Raw genomic sequence first — 16,177 nt, 5'->3', positions numbered from 1 at the left:
CACACATAAAAATCCGTTCCAAATGATCTATAAAGAGGATTGGAAGTGCATTATACAACGTGTGCGGAATCACTCACAGTCGATTACGATCTTCTGACTCACTGCCTCGCCGATGTGGGGATACGAGGGACTGCCTTACAGTGGCTTGTCTCTTTTCTCCCTGGTTGGGGACAGAGGGTAGGACTTGGGGAGAAATTGTCATCCCGCCACCCTTTGGTGTGCGGGGTCCCACAGGGAGCAATACTCTCCCCCATTATTGTTTAACTTCTATATGCGCCCCCTTGCCCAGTTGGTGCGAAGTTTCGGACTTGGGTGTCATCAATATGCAGATGACACCCAGTTGTATCTGATGATGGATGGCCGGCCCAACTCAGCCCCAGATGTCCTGGAACATGCTTTTGCAGCTGTGACTGGTTGGTTGAGGCAGAGTCGACTGAAACTGAACCCGATGAAGACGGAGGTCCTATACTTGAGCCATGGGGGATAAGGTTCAGGACTTCAGCTCCCGGCCCTCGATGGGGCACTGTTAGTGCCAGTTCTGAGGGCTAAGAGCCTGGGGGTGATCTTGGATGTCTCCCTGAAAATGGAGGCACAGGTCACAGCGGTTGTCAGGCCCAATTTTTTCCATCTGTGGCAGAGATGGCAACTTGTCCCTTACCTGTCAACCCATAACTTAACTACAGTGATCCAAGCAACAGTCATCTTTAGGCTAGATTACTGTAACTCACTCTACGCGGGGCTGCCCTTGCGCCTCACCCAGAGATTACAGCTGGTACAAAATGCAGTGGCGCATGTTATTACGAGAGTGCCAAATAAGGCGCATATAACACTGTTCTTACGCGAGCTACATTGGTTGCTAGCGGAGTACCGGATCAGATTCAAGGTTCTGGTATTGACCTATAAGGCCCTGTGCAGACTGGGACCAGCATATCTACGGGACCGTCTCTCCCCATATATTCCCCAGAGGACACTCCGATCAGGGGACAAACAGCTGTTGGTGGTCCCTGGCCCCAAGGAGGCCCACCTAGCCTTAACTAGAGCCAGGGCCTTTTTGGTCCTGGCTCCCACCTGGTGGAACGCTCTGTCTGCTGAAATCAGGGCCCGGCAGGACCTACTATCTTTTTGCCAGGCCTGCAAGACAGAGTTGTTCCACCAGGCATATGGCTGAGGCTGGGCCTCTGCCGGCCTGGAAAAAGGGGTGTATAAATCTTAACCCTCCCTGTGAAGGCTGTCCACCATCCTGTTTTAAATGTGTTGTTTTTAAATGTATATGAATTTTTAATTGTATTTTTAATATGTTGTTATCTGCCCTGAGCCCACTCGCGGGGACGGTGGAATACAAATCTGAAATAAATAAATAGTAGATAAACTACAGTGGAAAGAAAGGAATGGATATTTACAGCTGGCTGGTTGTGTCCCATGGATCTGTTCCACCAGGAGAGGCAGACTTCCATCAGAGGAAAGTGCCTCTGCTAGCAGAATGGATCCATAAGATCTATCCTATTGTTCATACTGCTGTGTAACACTAGAATAGCTACAAAGAATTCTGAAGGGCCTGGTTGTGCTTACTAGGCCAGACTCTCCAGATGCTGAGGCTCCCAGTTGCTTCTGATGACCGTTCAAACTCAGGGGCTAATCCTTGGTATGCAGAAAAGGGTTCAGCCCATGTCAGGATGAAGGGTTAGGAACATGTGGCTGTCCTCCTCACTCCAGAAAACGATCCCCCCCTCAGAGTGGGACGCAAGAGTTCTTAATTGGCCACAGCTCATCTTCTTTCTCCTGACAGGAACTTAATGCCAACAGTCCTGGCAGTGGAGAATCCTCAAAGGGGTATTGGGCTGCATCAACCCCCAAATCGTCCCCCCCCCCGATCACCACCCCCCAGCTAGCTAGCAGAGGAACATAGCTGCAGGCCTTTCCATCAGCCACTGGGAGCCCTGGTTCCATCTGGAGCCCAAACACAACTGGCCCAGCTGGATTAGATTTGCAAGACAAGGAGTGAACACGTAACTATGTGTGGGGAGGGGGAGCCTCAAAGGTACTCCCCCGCCCTCCCGCTGGCCCCTCTACAACACAGATGCCCTTGGCCCAGCTGGGCGTGTGATGTGGGGAGAAATATAAGCCTCCTCCGGCCTGTCTCAATACATATTAAACCAAGCTGTGTGAGGGATAGCTGAGAATCAATCCATGGAATTTAGGACTGTGGGAGTTCATATGAAAATACACTTTTGGCACCCCTGGTTCTTGACAGACAGGCCTGCCCCATAACCAGTGCCCCATGTTTAGGAATCACCATCTCCAAGGAAGGAAAAAGAAAATCTAATTTGGGGATAAATGCAAACACACATACACCCCAGTCATGAATCACTGTAATAAAGCAAGCGTGAAGAGGGGGTATGGTTCTTCTTTGTCGAGGAGGGTTACTTGGGGTCCCCATCCCCCACCACCACTCCTCTAGCAGCAGTACAAACCCAGTCGTGTGGAAAACACTTGCTGTCAGAAGAAATCTGGGCCACGCCGGTGACATTGCCACGTGCAGCTTATGTAAGGGGAGGGCAGGGGAGGACAGGAAAGATGCAAACTCGGTGGCTGACACAGTTGGGCGGGTAAGGGGACACTCTGGAAAGTGTGGTGGGGAGTGGGCTTTGGCAAAAGGAGAGGATTGCTCCTCACAAGGCAGATGGGACAGGACTTTTCTTGCAGTCGAATGCAACACATGCCATGTTTTACCTCCAAACAGAAAACAGGGAAATGCAGGCAGGTTTCCTTGATGCTGTTTGAAATGGGGACTCTCAAGTTCAGCTAAGGGTGTATTGTCGAAGGCTTTCACGGCCGGAGAACGATGGTTGTTGGGGGTTTTCCGGGCTGTATTGCCGTGGTCTTGGCATTGTAGTTCCTGACGTTTCGCCAGCAGCTGTGGCTGGCATCTTCAGAGGTGTAGCACCAAAAGATGGAGATCTCCATCTTTTGGTGCTACACCTCTGAAGATGCCAGCCACAGCTGCTGGCGAAACGTCAGGAACTACAATGCCAAGACCACGGCAATACAGCCCGGAAAACCCCCAACAACCATCAGCTAAGGGTATCACAGACTGTAGCAAGGCTGTGAAATCAACAGTGCACAGACAGCAGAGACTCCGTGTAGGACAGCAACCTGTAGACAGACAGGGAAAAGACAACATGGCGTCCCCCTGGGCTAGTAATAAAAGAGGTGCCCTGGTGGTCACCTCCAGCATCTTGCTTCATACAGCAGCTAAACAGAGGCCAAGGTTCCCCCTCCAGCTGCCTCTCAGAACTTGAGTGTTTAGCACAGGTCTTCTGCCTCTGAGTGTGGAGACACCATGGCTTGCAGCCATTGATGGATGTCTCCTCCACGGATTTGTCTAACCCCCTTTCTTCCCACCCCCCACCCCCCCAGCCGCTTCTTAGCTCCCTCAACTCTTCTTCTAGGACAACAGTGCCTTGCTGCTGCATAGCTCACCAATATCCATTCTCACTGAATTACAACTGATCTTCAGTGACTCTGGAAAAAAATGGCAGCTGCAGAGGGGAAGCTCTATGGTATATCATAGGCAAAATCCACAAACTTCTTTGTCGGCAGGCAACACTCCGAAATCTCCAGGAATTTCCCAGGCTAGAGCGGGCAGTCCTAAATGGAGCTGTAGCAATTGGTGCTTGAGGGAGGCAGTGCGTCATCACCATACATGTCAGCCACCATCACGGCACAGGGATTGAGAGATACTGTCTCTAAAAACCACTTAATAGAGCCACAGCAGCCTGGCAGCAGCTGCTAATGAGGATCTAGGCCTAGAGTGGAGAAAGACAGCTCTGCATTCCTTAGCTCTGTTGTGGCCAACTTTAGGGGCAATCATCCAGACTATGAGATTCAGCAACCACAGTGCTCATTTACAGTATACGTGCAGCTTCCCTATAACATGTTAGAGCGCTGGTCCAGCTATCTCAATTACTTTTGCCGATCTCCTGGATGGGTCTGGAGTTCTCCCCTCAAGGAAATGGCAGCTTTCGATGGTGGTCTCCATGGCATCACAGCACTGCCAAGTTCCCTCCATCCCCCAAAGTCACTCTCCCTGGGCTCCACTCCCCAAATCTCCAGGATTTACCTATCTGGAGCAGGCAAAACTAATCCCAATACCGTCGAGTCTGACTTATTCTCCAAGGTCTCAGGCAAAGAATTCTCCTAGTCCTGCACACCTTTTAATGGGATTGAACCTAGGACTTTCTGCTTGCAAAGCACCTTTTCTGCCTTTGCTCAATGGCCCCTACCCCCACTGGGAATACCTAGAATCCAGAATATTCCCGAGTCTTCTGGTGCTGTGGCCTCCCCTCAGCTGGATCCAGTGCATTTTCTTCACTGCTCTACATTTTGATCTGCCTGCGCTTAGCCTTTAATCTACTAAACCAAGGAGTATTTATTTATTTATCTAGTTACTGAAAGGATCCCAAATGATGTACGATATTGTTCTCCCATCCTCCATATATATCCTTACAACAGGCATCCTGGGAAGGAGTTGGGCTGAAAATGTGTTACTGGCCCAAAGTTAATCCAGAGAGCTCCCATAGCAGAGCAGGGATTCGAACCTGGGGCTCCCAGATCCCACTATCAGCAATGATGCAGTTTAGAACAATAGAATTCAGGACTGACTTCTGGCTTTAGTGAAGGCTCATTGCTATTGCAATTCCAGGTAGGCCACAAGCTAAGGTTGCCAACTCCATCTTAGAAAATTTCCTGGAGATTTGGAGATGAAGCCTGGGAATGATGTACTTTGGGAAGGGGAGGCAGCTCAGCAGGGATGTGATGCCATACAGTCTACCCTCCAAAGCTGCTGTTTTCTCCACAGGATCCACTCTTTATATTCTGAAGATAAGTTTTAATTCCAAGTGAACACCAGGCCCCTGAAGGTTGGTAACACTACCAACCCCCCCCCCACACACACACTACCTATATGTAACACCTGTGTCTACCCTGGGCTAGCACTATGTAAGGAGGGGGGGAGGGCTTGGGGGGGGGGCTAGGCTACATAACCAGCCCAGAAAGGAAAAGCCACAGCTTCTCTGTTGCTTAGTAACTACAGCCAAATAGGGCCAAGTCCTGTAATCTTCATGTGGCCTAGCCACTAACTAGAGGAAGACAACACAGTGGCTTTTGTGTTGCCAAGCAACCAACACAAGAGGGATGCAGAGCACTGTGATGTCTTTTAGCCCTCACTCTGGCCCTTCTGGCCCCACCCTACAATACCTCCCCTTGGTTTTGCCCGTTGCTACAGACTACATGCCCCTCGCCTCTCACTGAGGTCCTTTTCTGTCCCATCAGTTCCATCACAGATTTTCCACACTAGTCTCAGCACCACTTCCTCAGTCCAACTGATGCCCTACAATGCAAACCAGCCAGCCCCCTGGCTATTTGGGCCCAGATGCAATATGTGGGGCAAGGATGTTCTCCACAGCCGGCTCTCTCCCTCCCATCTGCAACACCAGCCCCCAACGTATCCCTTCAGGAAACAGTTGTTTATGAGCTTCTGGTGGGGGAATTGATTAACGGTTCCTGTGGGAAGTGGGGGTGGGGTGTTTTTTTTTGCCGGCAGCGGGAGTGAATCAATTTGCGCCATCGATTTTTCACGCACTGCGGCAGAAACGGGAGCCGAGGGGATGGCGGGAAGATGAATTCCCCTGCGGTCAGCTGGCATGCAGCAGCCTAGGCCACAAAGAGAGCCCCTCTGCACATACACTCTACCACTACATATGCCCCAGCTATCTAATGAGAACACCATAGCAAATTCCAAAATCTGGACCTTTGGGGGTTCAAATCTGCCCCAAATATTAATGGGAATTGGAAACAAAAGGATCGGAGAGTAAAAATTCAAGTAAAAGCCAAATCTCTATCTGTAGCTCTGGAGATAAAACACGGGGGTGTAAGTGGCTTATCACTGCAAAATGGGGCTTCAGATTTACTTCTTCAGCTGAGAGGAATGGGGTCTAAATTTCTGGTTGTGAAAGCAAAGCTGAGCTTTGGCGGCTGGATCTAGGAGGTTAAATAGCAGAAGATAACCAGGGCACTTCTTTCCATTCAAACATTTGCTCCATGTTCCTAGGGTATTCAAACCCCTGCTTCATTTTATTTCATTTATTTTTGTCCATCTTCTGCTCCCTCCTGAATCTATGGAGTGAGTGAGCAAGACAGAGAGACCAAGGAGAGAAATCCTAGCCTGTTTTTCCTTGCCATGGAAGAACCGAATTTAAGAGGGGCGGATGAAGAGAGGCAGGATAGAAGACTTTTATCAAATCATGATCAGGCAAAGTAAATGGATGAGAACCAGCATGCTGCTGTAAACGAGAAAGTGGGACAGGAATTTGCAAATCTGCATTAAATGCTTACTTGGCTACAGATTAACAGGATAGCTCTGGACACAACTAGTTCCCAGCAGCAGCTTCTCCCTTTCTGAAAAAAGGGGAGATTATGGCCTGTCTCATTGAACACAAGAAAGATTGTAGTACATTTTAAATGTTCCATACATTAAAAGAGCAATACGTTATCCCCATCAACGGTTGCAAAGCTGGACTCTTAATACAGGCAGCTGGAGTAGCGGTTCATAGTTAAATAGAACAGATAAGAGGCCTAAACCAGGAAGGACAGGACACAGGCTTAGAAAGGACGGTGTGTTATACCATTATATAATGAGCACGGAGTAGGAAGCACCAGTGCAGAGTTGCCAAATGTGGGTTAGGGAATTCCTGGAAATTTGGGTATGAAGCCTGGGAGGGTTGGGGAGGGACGGTAAGGGACCTAAAGCAAGAGATAATGCCATAGACACCACTCTCCAAAGCATCCACTTTCTCCAGGAGAATTGATCTCTGTGGCCTGGAGATTAGTTGTAAGAGTTCCAGATCTCCAGGCTTCACCTGGAGGCTGGCAACCCTAACCAGAGCAAAGAAGGAACCCTGTAGATGGCATTCTCTGTATCACTCATTTTCTGGCTCCATCGTCACTCTTTTGGTGAGAATTTCGTGATTATTCTATGCTTTGTTTTTGTTTGTAAGGTGCAGGAAGGCTCCTGGCTGTGGCTGAACCCCAGAAAAAGATTTTTGTCCTACCATGCAATTGAGAAAGTTTGCTTCCTTAAAGTGGGTTGTTACAGTATGGCAATCTAACTTTGCTACCAAGAGCCCTCCACCATTCACTGCCTTGCCTACTCACTTTCCCCTGCAGAAGGCGCAATGCTTCCAGGGGACACCCCAGGGCAGAAAGAGTCTCCATGACAACAACACCAGAAGACAGTGGGATGTGCCAACCGGCTGGCACAAGCAGCATTCCCTGAAGAAGCCAGAATCCTGATCTGAACCTGGCATGCATCTCCCTCCCTCTGTACCCGCCTCTTCTGCTGCTGCTATGCACGTACCACACACACACACTGGGGACCACGCACTATAAATAGCCACTGGGGGATGTTATCTGCTTCGTGGCCCGATGGGGGTGGAGGGAATGCAGCTGAGCCAGGGAAGTTAGGAGCAGCCCAAGGCTCCGGGGTTCTCTCAGCAGCTCTGGGAGAGGGAAGAAATGAGTTATGGCATGGGATGTGGGAGCCAGGATTCCAGAGTGCTAAGAGCAAAGGACCTGGGCAGCTAGAGCTCCTGGGTTCTTTGGAAAGACATATTCAGTGGGCAAGAGCAAAGGATTCGTCTGGAAGCAAGACTCCTAGTTTCTCAGAGACAAGAAATTGCAGAAAGACCTTCTAGGAACTGGTACTTCATGATTCTAACATAATCTAGTGGGCTAAGGTGGGAGATCCTGGGAATCTGGACTCCTGAAGCCCTGGGAATAGGATCGACGGGTTAGAGCAAGAATTGTCTTTTCTAAGACAAAAGAAAGGAGCAAGTGGATTAGAAAGAACATGGGGGCACATCAGCAGAACTCCTGGGTCTGAAGTGACTTAACAGGTAGAAGAGAAACACTACGCATTCCTGGGGGCAGAGATTATACTGACTTCTTATGGTCCAATTTGGGAAAGGCTTGTTGGACAGCCACAGGTTAATTCTTTGCTGGAAATGCAGCCCCCCCCCCCCGCCGCCGCCGCCACAAAATCAGGCTCTGAGCCACTACTTTTGCTGACTGCCAAGTTGGCAAAAGGTCAATGAGGCATCAGCGGCTGGCTGGCAGGAAGGGAGGGAAGTAGGGTGGGGGTGCTGCTGGGGCAGGAGGCCAGGAGATCAGGGCCTGGATTTCAATCCAGTAGAGCATGGGCCAAGCAGGGAATCCCAAGGGAACTGCAGAGAGTCACTTGCAAAAACAGGGAAATGCGCACAGCTGATGTCCCATTTTATTTCCAATGAGAGATTCAAAATGAAAAGGCTCAAGGAAACAGCCATCACATTGCTCTTGGGTTGGTAAGAGAAGATGAATCTACTCTCTCTCACTCATTCACTGATGCCCAAAATCCTGGGTCTGGGACCTAAAGCAGTTACTGCTCTCATACTGATCAATGGTGACACCCGGTGGCCATTTTGCTACATCACATCAACAATCCAATTTCTTCAGGTCTCAAACTCCTGTCCATATCCCTCAGTATCATCCAGTAAGTACTTCTTTAGTTAATTGTTTTGCTTGGGCCTGGAACTAAGCACTTGCATTCAAAATCTACCTTGAGCATCCAAAATCCAATTTCAAACTCAAATGCCTGAGGTCAAGGTGTGGTGTACTCAATCAGCAAGGGACAGGCATGTGAGCTGACGTACCATGCAGGAGGATGACTTCTGAAAGGAGTTACTTGGTTAGCCAATTCCACTGGAAGACATAGCCCAAATTCACCACTGATGCCGGATCTTGTGTTATTCAAGGTGCCAAAGTAAACCGAACTACATTCAGATTCCTCTGGGCCTAGGACAACCTTCAGGGTAGGTGAATCTCCCATATATTTGTGCAGAGCCAAAGGGGCAGCTGCCAACATCTGTGACAAATCCCACAACCAAGCAAGTATAAAATTATGGGAAGCTCATCCCCACCACAGAAAATAAATTCTGGGGCTGAACCTGTATGGGACCAGTCTCCTCTATCCCCCAAACTAAAATCAACCCGAGGGGATTTTTTACTGTGGAAATAGCAGAGGCAGAAGAATTGCCCCCCTTCTGTAGTTCCACAACCCAGTCCACATCAGGACCCCATATGGTGGCTTTTAGACCTGAAAGCATGTCAGGAAAATCAGCCAAAAGTCAAACTTCCCATGGAGTTTGACCCCTACGCATTACAGCAAAGGGGTTTTTTGAGGAGGGACTTGAAAGAGGAAAGAAAGGCAGTTGTGGGATATTTCTCTCTTAAATCCAAAATGGCATTGTGCAAAACCAAGTGCCACTGCAATTTCTGCCATAATGTGTGCTACAAATGCCAAAAAACCCACATCTCTATGCAGGATTTCTGCTTTGTACAAACATGTGAGAGAGCCACTGTGGTATAATGGTTAGAGTGTCAGACTAGGATCTGAGAGACCAGGGTTTGAATCCTCACTTTGCCATGGAAGTTGGATGGGTGACCTTAGTCTGTTACATTCTCAGCCCATCCTACCTCACAGGGTTGTTGTGAGGATAAAGGGGAGGAAAAGAATATAAGCCGCTTTTGGTCCTCACTGGGGAGAAATGCAGAGAAATTAAATAAATACATAAGTGAAATAAATAAAAATGTATGAGGTTTAAGTATTTGAGCAGACCACACATCAAAGGCTCAACAGCAAGAGTCTTCTTCTGGGAACAGCAAGAGCTCACCCAGTGGTTTTTGATCCCTCAAGCCTTCAAACTGTCCATTTGCATGCCAGGAGGGTGGAGTGGTATCACATACCCATTCAAGCCTGCACCAGGAGATTCACGTGGCAAAATGCCATGCATTCGTTGCATGTAACTGCAGTACCATGCAATTACATGCAACATGCATTACCATACAACAAAACTTAGGAAAAAACAAGGCTTAATCTTGCCAAGAGCATGCCCACATTTTGCCATTTAGCATCTAGAGGTGGTATCTGGCATTATTCTCTCTCTTTTCTTTAAAATACAAGGGCAACAAGCAGTACTTTAAGATCCACACAAACACACGTGTCCTTCCCCACCATGCATTTCCCTCTGACAGCCTCCCCCCAACTTCTGGCCTTAAGAGCCAACTTAGTGTTTCTCAGCTGTCAGATCTGATTAGTTCACACAGGCATTGGACTGGTCAATGAAGCCACAGAGACACAGAAGCAGAGTTGGAAAAAGACAGGAAAAACAGCCTCTATCCACTCCCTCATCCCCAACACATCCTTTTCACATTTCTTCAGTTCCATCCCAAGGTCAGAGAGTTCCGAATGTCCAAAAATGGGAGGTGCCTGATTCCCTCAGGAGCTCCTTGCTGTGCTCCACTTAGCACCAGTGATGAGAACAGAATGATCCCAAAATCAGAGGAAAACAAGACCTTTTTAGCCAACTCCCAAATGGTCTAGCCCCAGATGAGGTAAAGAAGAAAGGCGAGTCATAGGATGGAGAAAACTTAATAAGCAGCCTTATATTGAATCAGACCGTTGGTCTATCAACCTCAGTATTGTCTATTTAGACTCGTCATGGCTCTCAGATAAGCCTCTTCCCCATCATTTTATATTTTTTTCTCTGGAGATGCACGGAATTGAACCTGTGACCTTCTGCATTAAAAGCAGATGCTCCAACCCAGAACCACAACCTTGCCCCCTAAACTAATACACACATGACACCGCCTTAAACTGTCAGACCACTGGTCTATCAAGGTTAATCTTGTCCTCTATGACTGGCAGTAGGTCTCCAGGGTCTTGGGTGTAAGTCTTTCCCATCACATTACCCAATCCTTTTACCTGCAGGTTCCAGGGATGTGACCTGAGACTTCTACATGCAAAGCAGGTGTCTACCACTGAGACAAGACAACAGCACAAAGGAAAGGGGGTGATGCTATCCCCACACTGCACAGGATAGATGCAGTGTGCACCCACTCCCATGGATCTCAAGACTTATGAGCCACAAAGCTCCATGACTTCAAGTGACTTGGAGCTTGTTGGGTGATCCTGAACCAATTATTTACCCATGGCCTCACCTATCTCTTAGGAATGTTGCAAGGATCAGATTAGGGAGGAGAAATGTGAAATCCTTGAAGGAAACATTAGATAAAGGTCTACTCAGTCCACAAATATTCAAACCCTCTCAGGGGTCATGTTTTTCAAAGGAATCATCCAACTGCAAGACACAAGAAATCAAGAGATTTATTATTTATTTGGTACATTTTTATCCCACCCTTTCTTCAAGGAGCTCACGGTGGGGTACATTGTTCTCCCATCCTCCATGTTATCCATAAAATAAAACAGAAATCCATTTCATCCATAAAACAACCCTGTGAGGTTAATCAGGCTAAGGGTGCGTGACTGGCCCAAGGTCATTCAGTGAGCTTCAGTGGCAGAGTGGGGATTCAAACCTGGGTCTTCCAGATGTAGAGGAGGTAATTGAGAACCTTCTAATCTCCATTGGTTGCCAAGACGTGAATATAAATTGTAAAGGAGATAATTTTTAAAAAACTAATAGACAAAAGCTTGGCTCCAACCAGCTTTTCCACTGGTGAAAAATAGGAGGAGGGGTTTCCTTTGACCAACAAAAATACTGTGCTATAAGTAATGAAGGGAGCCAGGTGAGACAGTGAAAAAGCTGGCAGGGAGAAGTATCCCAGTCCAGTCTTGAGGTTCTGTTCAAATGTATAAAACACGGGGCAGAGAGGCAGCAATTTTTTAATCTATTTTGAGAAACCATCGACTTTGGCTAAGCAATTGTTTGAATTCTTCATTGTCTCCATGCTGTGTTCAACATTATTTTGAATATTTCTGTCACCATTCCCCTGTGCTCACAAAAACCGAGAAGAAATACTGAAAGTTCATAAAATAAAACAATCCAGTGACAAAAAAAAGAGTTCTGGCAAACACTACAAGACATTTCCCCTTCTCCCTAAACCATTCCTAATTCTATGAATCCTTATCAGGGGTGAAATAACAAGATACTTACTAGCACTGGTGAGTATCCAACCATCCACAAACTTCACAGAGCAGGTATTTTCCACTTCTCCCACATGCTGCAGCCCAAAATTCCTGCAGCGCTCCTAATACTGAATGCCCCCCCACCCCCACTCTCCCAAGAACAGGATTTAAGGGGCATTTCCAGCTGCTATGGGAGTAGGAAGGCAAAAGAATCGTGTTTCGTGGTTGGAAATTCTTGTGTTTGCAAAAATGTCTCATCTGGAGCCAAACTATCAGAAGATCCCACTCTGGCCCATTTTCTTGCAAGTACTCTGTACAGTTCCACATGTACCGTGAATTCTGTCATTGTTTTTCTACTCTAGAAAATCACCAAATTCTTTTTGATTCCAACCCCTTATAATCCTCGCATACCACCTTATTTATTTCAACTATTTATATACCGCTTTTCTCATGAAAAAAGTCTGCAAAGCAGCGTACAAAGTCACGAACAATCTAAAACAACCCAAATATTTCAAAACCTCCATCAGTGATGCCGCTATTATGACAAGACTTTGATGCCACAAGGTGACCAATAAATGGGCTGGAGGGGTGGGAGAGGGTACACTGTTCCATATACCATGACCAGAACTGGTGAGGAGGCATCTTGCTGCCATAGGGGTCACTTCACCCCAGAAATCTGATTCAGCTTGGAAAATCAGCAGAAGGTCCAGGAATTGCCAGGGAAAGGGGCATGAAATTGGTGGCTGTTTCTGGCTTCTGGCATCCATATGCTAGAACTCGCTTATTTAGCCTCACTAATGCACGGCCTCCTGTAGGACATGAGTTCAAATTAGCGATGTCAAAGTGATTGTAGCCGGATGGTTTGTTGCGACAGCAAGTCCAGTATATACCATCCTCATTTTATTCCAGCACAAGTGATCTAGAGCCACTTCATCAGATACACAGAGCAGACCTTCAGCAGGCAGACATTTATATAGGTGGTTATGAACAAAAACCGAATTATAAACCATTTTAAAATTAACCCCCCGCCCCCACACGCTGTTTATAATTTTTCCCCTCAGAACTTCTTATATAAAATGTATTTCTTTATTTCACTTATGTCCCACCTTTCTCCCCAGTGGGAACCCAAAGCATGTTACATCATTCTCCTCCATTTTATCCAAACAACCCTGTAAGGGTAGGTTAGACTGAGAGTGTGGCAATAATAAATAAATAACAACAACAACAGCGCTAATATACTGCTTTTCTAGACAGATTAGTGCCCCATCTAGAACAGTGAACAAGTTAGCGTTATTATTATCCCCACAATACAGCTGGGGAGATGGGGCTGAGAGAAGGGGCTTACCCAAAGCCACCTACTGAGCTCATGACAGTAGTGGGATTCAAACCAATACAGTGCTGATTCACAGCCAAACCACTTAACCACTGAGCTATAGCCGCTCTCGGGATCAAGGCTACCCAGGAAGCTGCCACGGCAGAGTAGAGATTCAAACCTGAGTCTTCCAGATCCAATCCAGCACTCTAGCCACTTACTGGTTTAATCAATGCCTATAAATGTCTGCCTAGCTAGGACCTACTGTTGGAGTATAGTAATATCTTGTGTACAAAAAAGAAGATCCCACAGAGGCAGTAAGCTCTAATTAGACAGACCTGTAGGGGGAGAACCAATTTTCTAATCGCTCTTCTCCATGTCTGCCTGCAGAATGTTACTCTTATGGTAATCTCCTCAGAACTCCAGAGAGCTCTCAACTATCAAGGCAGCTAGCTTATTTTCTTCTCCTTCCTATTCACGTTGTTAGTTCTATTAATAAAGCTTTTGTTACTCTTAATCAGTTCAGTGTCCTGACACCTACATAGCCACTGCCGACACCTCTGTAATCGCTCTCCTGGATATAAGGACAGATGGACTCACATTCTAGCTTTATCTGAACAAGTGAGCTGTAGCTCATGAAAGCTCATGCCCTACCACAAATGTTGTTAGTCTTATAGGTGCTACTGGACTCTTGCTCTTTTCTATTTCTACAGACAGACTAGCACAGCTACCCATCTTGAACAGCCTACACCTCTGCATCTGAGGAAGTTGGCTCTAGTCCACAAAAGTTTATGCCAGAATAAAAAGTGAGTCTTTAAGGTGCCACTCACAAGATTCTGAAAGATAGCATAAGATAAGCACTTTTCACAATAGTAAATCAGCGTCTTTATAAAAAGTAGGACACCACTATTTCCATTTTATAGAGAAGGTAACAAACCAGAGACAGCTGCAATTTACCATGTTTATTGAGCAATCTATGATCAGAACTGGACCACACCTCAGCCCCTGTCCAACACTCTATCCAGAAGATACACCCTCTGTGGACTTACTTCATTCTAAACCTATTGGGTTTAGACCAGAGTAACTCTGCATAGGATTTCTCTGTGAGTGTAATGCAATTAGCTACACTAGAGCACTGAGTCTGGCAGATCTGGGTTCAAATCCCACTGTTTCCATGGTCTGATTATATGGCTTCATAAGCTTCCTAGACCTCAAGTTCTCTGTCTTTAAAATGGGCACAACAGCTCCTAAGTTAACATTTTCCAGATTTATACCCGATCACTCCCCAAAGAGTTCAGGGGTCTGCAATTTGGTATTAGGCTAAGATACAGCCGCTTTCCCTGTGTCACTCTTAATGACTGAGTGGCATTCGAACTCAAGTCGCTCTGGTTCAAGCCTGCCTATCTATTGCAGCATCCTGGCTTTATTTTTCTCACTATAAACTATAGTTATAGAATAGTTAGATTGCAGTGGGACAAATGTATGTGTTTCCTCCACAGAAGCAATGTAGTTAACGCTGATACAGCAGTACCATCAGGAGTTCTTTAAGCACACTTCCTCGTAACATTATCCCAACTTTATTTACATTTGCTGACACAGGTTGGCAGGGAGGATCTCAGTCCCCTACTGAATAAAAAAGAGTTCCATGAAGGTTTTTTTTAAAAAAAAAATTGGGATCACCTTTTAAATTTGACACAGGAGAAGCAGCAAGATCAAATCTATCTCACCACTCTCCTAAACACAACTTTCCAGCGGAAAGAGGTTCCCTGGGATAGGAGCATCTGCAAAAGAGGAAGAGGGGATACCCTAGAGGCAGGGGAAGCCAAGATCAGACAGAGAGGAAGAAAAAAGGAAGGATTAAAAAAAAACCAAAGCATTATTTCTATCCAGAGTCTAGCCTCAGCGTTTATATTTCAGGAAAGAGACAATAGTGAAGCTTTCTTACCAGGTGCAGCAGGGTAGAGGCTGCCAGGGGAGGTGGGTCTCTCCTCAGGTCCTGGGGGAAGCCCTTCTTGGTGAAAAACAGGATTCCCCCTCTGTCTAGCTCACTGCCTGGACTGTCTGCTAGCGCTGTAAAGCCTTGGCTCCCACTGGGTCCTAACACCCTTCTTCTGCCGGCCTGGTTTCCCACAGCTACCGCAGCAGTACAATGCATGGTACGATTGGGTTTGTTTTTAAACTTTCAGCCCGTTGCAAAGGTCACCTGGGGGAAAAGAAGGGATCCAAAGTCTGCTGCCACCAACCAGAGTTGGAAATCAATAGCGGAAGCTGATGAAAGTGTTGTGAATGTGATATGCTGGCAAAGCACGCTGCTCCAGTGATCAGGGCATATTTTGGGATCCAAAGCTCATGAGAATTACCTGCGCAAGCTCCATGGAAATTAACCGGTGCTGCACAAGAGCTCTGTCACAGTTCCCATTCATGTCAAACCACGCAAGAGAATTTCCAGATGGACTGTGGCCCTTAACATTATGCCTGATTACCAGGAGCATGTTGAACCCTTATCTTATCGGGAAAGTTACGGGTAGATCTTTAGTGCAGAGGGCTGCCGGCTGCTAGGAACAAACAGAGCTAAGTCCCAGGGAGCTGCAGCTGATTGGCTCTGAACCAGTTGGTGGTGGCATGTCAAAGTCAGATCAAAGCCAAGCAGCTGCCATGGCTGCCAGAACAACTGAGGCCCAGTTTAGCTCACTCCTGGGCCATCCCCATCCAACCCTCTGGGTCGTGTTAGCCACATTTGGGGGTGGGGGTGGGGTCACAGAAATTCTAAGCTGAACAACCCTGCAGCATTTTGCCTTTAAGACCAGACAGCCATGGAGGTTTCTCCCCTGGTAATCCAAGATGGC

At 47.0% G+C, this 16,177-nt stretch overlaps 1 protein-coding gene across 1 annotated transcript in view; it reads right to left on the bottom strand.

Annotated features, from left to right (window-relative positions):
* Positions 1–15,418, bottom strand: part of RARA (retinoic acid receptor alpha) — a 190,648-nt gene extending 175,230 nt beyond the window's left edge. Inside the window, exon 1 of the mRNA XM_054992974.1 lies at positions 15,277–15,418. The gene's annotated coding sequence lies outside the window, so the exon portion shown is untranslated. The remainder of the gene's footprint in view (positions 1–15,276) is intronic.
* Between the last annotated feature and the right edge of the window lie 759 nt (positions 15,419–16,177).

Source organism: Eublepharis macularius, chromosome 12 (assembly GCF_028583425.1).
Source record: "Eublepharis macularius isolate TG4126 chromosome 12, MPM_Emac_v1.0, whole genome shotgun sequence".
NCBI lineage: Eukaryota > Metazoa > Chordata > Lepidosauria > Squamata > Eublepharidae > Eublepharis > Eublepharis macularius.
Note: the sequence above shows the minus strand (reverse complement) of the source record. Positions and strands in the feature narration are given on the sequence as shown.